We start from the raw sequence: 5,000 nt of genomic DNA, 5'->3' as shown, positions 1-5,000 counted from the left end.
GAGCGCTTTCGTCGTGGCCTGCTCTACGTGTGGCCTCCACGACAGGTGGTCCTCGATGACAACTCCTAAATATTTCAAGGTGCGGGTCGGCAGTTTCTCTACGCCATTGATACTCACCGGGACTCGGGTGTTGTCTCGTCTCATCGTAGACACAATGACCAGCTCGGTCTTGGCCGGAGCAAGCTCCAGGTGGTGTTGCGCCATCCACGAGCTGATCATTGCTACCGCCGTCTCCGCCAGTCCCGTCGCTGCCTCCGGCGTCGTCCCGCTCGCCAGCACCACGACGTCATCCGCAAAGCCGATCACTTCGGCGCCCTCAGGCAGCACCAGCCGAAGCACGCCGTCGTACATCGCGTTCCACAGGGTCGGGCCCAGGATTGAGCCCTGTGGAACGCCCGCCGTGACCGTACGACGCACTGGCCCCTCGCTGGTCTCGTACACCAGCCTCCTCTCAGAAAAGTAGCTGCGCAATATTTTCTGGAGGGCTGCAGGAACCATCAGCTTCTGCAGGGCAACCGCGATCGCCTTCCAGCTGGCAGAGTTAAAGGCGTTCCTGACGTCCAGTGCTGCCACCACCAGACATCGAGGATCCCGCTGGTTGGTGCGGTGAAACGTCCTCGCGTGTTGTCCTCGCTCGATCACCCGCTCGATGGCCTGAAGCGTGGAACGACCGCGCCGGAACCCGTACTGCCTTGCCGACAGGCGAGGAGCATCGCTGTCCTCCAAGTGGTCGTTCAGCCGATCTAAGATCAGCCGTTCGAACCCCTTGGCGACTGCTCCCAGCATTAGCAGCGGGCGGTGCGACGACGGATCGCCCGGCGGCTTACCTGGCTTCGTGACCAACACAAGGCGTGCCTCCTTCCATGCCGCAGGAAACTCCCCTCGCTCGAGCAGCTGATTGTACACCTTGGCGAAGACCTCCGGGTGCTTCCGCATTGCCGCCTTCACTGCGGCATTCGGGATACCGTCCAGCCCTGGCGCCTTGGAGGTGGCCATCCGCTCAGCCAGCGAAAGAATTTCCGAGCTCGTGACCGGCCTCAGAGCTTCATGTGAGGCGGTGCACGCGTCGATTTCAGGCCACTCGAACGCTGGGTGCTCCGGGAACAGGGCGTCGACGATCGGGCCGAGAACGGCTCGGTCCGTTTCCGGTGGCGCCCGGCTTCGCAGCTTCGCTCGCACGATCTTATAGCCAAGACCGAACACTTCCGCCTCGACGCCGTCTATCAGCTCCTGGAGGCAGCTCTCCTTGCTGGACTGGATGCCGGCCTTCAGCAAGCGTCGGCAGTCTTGCAGCTTTCCCGACGTCACGTCCCGCTCCGACGGTTGGGCCCGGTGATGTGCTATCTCCGCTGCCTCACACTCCTCTCTCAGGCGTTCGATTTCTGAAGACCACCAGTACACCTGGGGCTTGCGGTGGTAGGTAGCCCCGTGTACCCTCTCCATAATCTCGTCGCACGCTCGAGTGAGTCCGCCGACCAGCCCCTCCGGAGTGTCGACATGTCCGAAGTGGCCGTGCGTGAGTGCGACGTCGAAGCACTGCCGGTCGAACTGCTTCGTCTTCCAGCGCGTCCCGGCGTGCCTGGCTGTCCCGTCGTTGGCTGTTGCTCGGCTTCGGTGCTGCTGGCCACGTCGCTGGGGGCGCTGTCCAGGAACGTCCACCCCGAACTCGATGTATGCATGATCACTGCCTGAGAAGCGGTTAAGCACGCGCCATGAGTCCGGCCGTGCGATGAGCTGACTGGCAAAGGAGACGTCAACGACGCTTTCCCGTGCAACCCCGTTGCCCCTGAACGTGGGCGCGTTGCCACGGTTCAGCGTCTGCAGTGCCAGCTGCTCCACCACGCTCAGGAGCTCCTGCCCCTTCCGGGTGGTGCGCGCACTCCCCCACTCCTCGTTCCAGGCGTTGAAGTCCCCGGCCAGGACTGATGTTGCGTGTCCGACCAGCGACACCTCCACCGCACCGAGGAAGCTTTCGAAGTCTTCGATGCCGCTGCTGGGTGGCACGTAGCAGCTGGCGAACGTTACTCCCGCTATGGTGGCCACCACGAGTCCCGGGACGACGCTCCCCCAAAGCCGTTGAATAGGGTACGCCCCTGTTGCTATTATCGCCACGCTCTGTTCCGCATCGATGGCCCACCGCGGATCATCCCGAGGTGGTCGATATAGTTCGCAGGCGAGCACCACCTGAGCCCCTAACTCGCGAGCCGTCTGCAGCATGAGGTCTTGGGCTGCCCGGCTTCGCCCGAGGTTCACTTGCAGCACTTTTAGCGCCGGCACGTCGGATGCCCGACCGGGTGCGGGCCGCTGCACACGACGCAGCGCACCTCCGCCGTGCAGCTCTTCGCCTGGTGATCCGGCTTCCCGCAGCGAATGCAGCTTGTCGAGCGGTCCACTTCGCTCCTGCACGCAGCTCGGACGTGCCCCATCTCGAGGCACTTGTAGCACCGTTGCTGACGCGCCTGCAGAGGAGCCACCTTCCGGATCAGACACGATGTGTATTTGATCTTGACGCTCTTGTCGACCAGACCCTCCGCAGCCCTGGCTGTTACGCGGACTATCGCCACTTTCGTGCCGTCCCAGGCAGGTCGCAGGCGAACCGATGTCTCCTCCACCTCGCATTGGCACAGGTTGGTCAGCGCCATCGCCACATCGGTCTCCTTCGCTAAAGGGTCGACAGCGTCCAACCGGATTTCGACCATAGGCGTGACCAGCCGAGCTGAGGCCGGCCGTTCTGCCTTTGCGCAGACCTGCTTGATGCACTGCAGAACTTCTGCAGCGTCCGCGCTCTCCTTCAGCTCCATGACAAGCCTGGAGCGTGTGGTGCGTCGCCCGACGCCTAGGGCCTCAGCATGTTTCTCCATTTCTGGAGCCGTTCGGACAGCCTGGTACACCTCCGTCCAGGTTTGTCCCTCAGCTGGGGCGATTTCAATAGCGTCCGGCTTGGTTTTTCGCTGCCGCTGACGCCGACCTCCTCGTTGTGCTCCAGGCTGGCTACCCCGGGCCTGTTGTCCCTGATGTTGCTGGGGCTGCTGCTTAGACGGTCCTGCGATCGGCTGTCGCTGAACCGCTGCCCGTTGCGGTAGTTGCGGCCACTGCTGCTGCTGTTGCTGCGGCTTGTTCCCCGGTTGCCGGGCCGGCTTACGACGCACCACTTCAGCCCAAGAGCCGCCTTCCGGGTCTGAAAGCGGAGCTGCCGTTGCCGACACCGCTCCCTGCTGTCGCTGTTGCTGCTGCTGCTCACGACGTTGCTGCTGCTGCTGCTGCTGCTGTTGCTGCTGCTGCTGCTGCCACTGCTGCTTCTGGCTGCCTCCATAGCCCAGTGTCTGTGCAAGGAGCTCTTGGAAGCTGGCTCGCTCCTCCCTCAGCTCGTTGCGCAGGCGCTCGTTGTCTTCACGAGCCAGCGTCTCGCGCATCCGGGCTTCCTCTCGGGCCAGCTGCAAATCTTGCCGGGCCTGCACAGCATTTGTTTCCATCTGCTGCCGGAGCATCTGGATCTCCTGTTGCAGACCCACGATCGTCGCTCGCAGCTGCTCGTTGGTGAGCGACGTCTCATTGAGGAGCTGTCTCAGCTCCGACATTTCCGGGGACTGCTGCTTCGCTCCCGGAACAGATGTTCGTGTAAGAGCCACTCGCGGCTCCAGAATAGTGGAGAGCTTCGCCGGCCTCTCCTCCGTTGACTCCGTCCTGGAACGGAGGGTTCGCCCCGTCGACGACATCTCCACCTCTCACTGTTACGGGTGAGGGTGGAGGGGGGGGGGAGTCGGGGGAGGTGTTCTCCCCGACTCGCGGCGACGTAGCGCGTTGATTGACTCCCCACAGAAACACACGCGACGACACACGGTACTCGGCCAAGAACGCGCAACCGAACAGCTGTCCCATACAAAATGTATGGGAACGAAAGACGCCGGAAATCGCCAAAACCTCCAACTTTGGAAGCCTATAACTCCGCAACGGTTCGTCGCACAAAAATGTTAGACCCCTCTATCGACGCGGGATATTCTCACTTATAGTCCTCAAGTGTTTTTAAGATCACTAACGCACTTTTTGGGGGGTAAAACGGTCCCCCACCAAAAACTCACAGTTTTTCAAGTGCCACTTCCGGTGTAACGCACACACACACACATACAAAATTTTGTAAGATGCGTCTTACCGAGACGCATCCAACGACACCTTAATCGTCCGGATCGGTTCACAATTCGCCTTAATATTCAACAAAAACCTGCCCACGAAAAACTCCCCCCCCTTAAGGGGTGGGGGGGTGAAATTTGGGTGGGGGGTCGGCGGCCAGGATCGGGGGCCGGACACGTGAAACCAAAGCCCTGGCACGCGTGGCCTGGCTGATACGGCCGATTTTCACTCCAAACACTCGCACACACGCACGCACACAGGAACACACGGTACTCGGCCAAGAACGCGCAACCGAACAGCTGTCCCATACAAAATGTATGGGAACGAAAGACGCCGGAAATCGCCAAAACCTCCAACTTTGGAAGCCGTTATGTTCTTCAGCACACTCGCGGCGACAACGCCAGATCGGGCGCAAACCGGTACTTTGCACTGACGTCACACGCGACGACACACGGTACTCGGCCAAGAACGCGCCACCGAACAGCTGTCCCATACAAAATGTATGGGAACGAAAGACGCCGGAAATCGCCAAAACCTCCAACTTTGGAAGCCTATAACTCCGCAACGGTTCGTCGCACAAAAATGTTAGACCACTCTATCGACGCGGGATATTCTCACTTATAGTCCTCAAGTGTTTTTAAGATCACTAACGCACTTTTTTGGGGGGTAAAACGGTCCCCCACCAAAAACTCACAGTTTTTCAAGTGCCACTTCCGGTGTAACGCACACACACACACATACAAAATTTTGTAAGATGCGTCTTACCGAGACGCATCCAACGACACCTTAATCGTCCGGATCGGTTCACAATTCGCCTTAATATTCAACAAAAACCTGCCCACGAAAAACTCCCCCCCCTTGATAGGTGGGGG

The sequence above is a fragment of the Anopheles marshallii genome (assembly GCF_943734725.1).
Source record: "Anopheles marshallii chromosome X unlocalized genomic scaffold, idAnoMarsDA_429_01 X_unloc_80, whole genome shotgun sequence".
In the NCBI taxonomy this organism is placed as follows: domain Eukaryota; kingdom Metazoa; phylum Arthropoda; class Insecta; order Diptera; family Culicidae; genus Anopheles; species Anopheles marshallii.
This window is presented reverse-complemented; position numbering follows the sequence as displayed.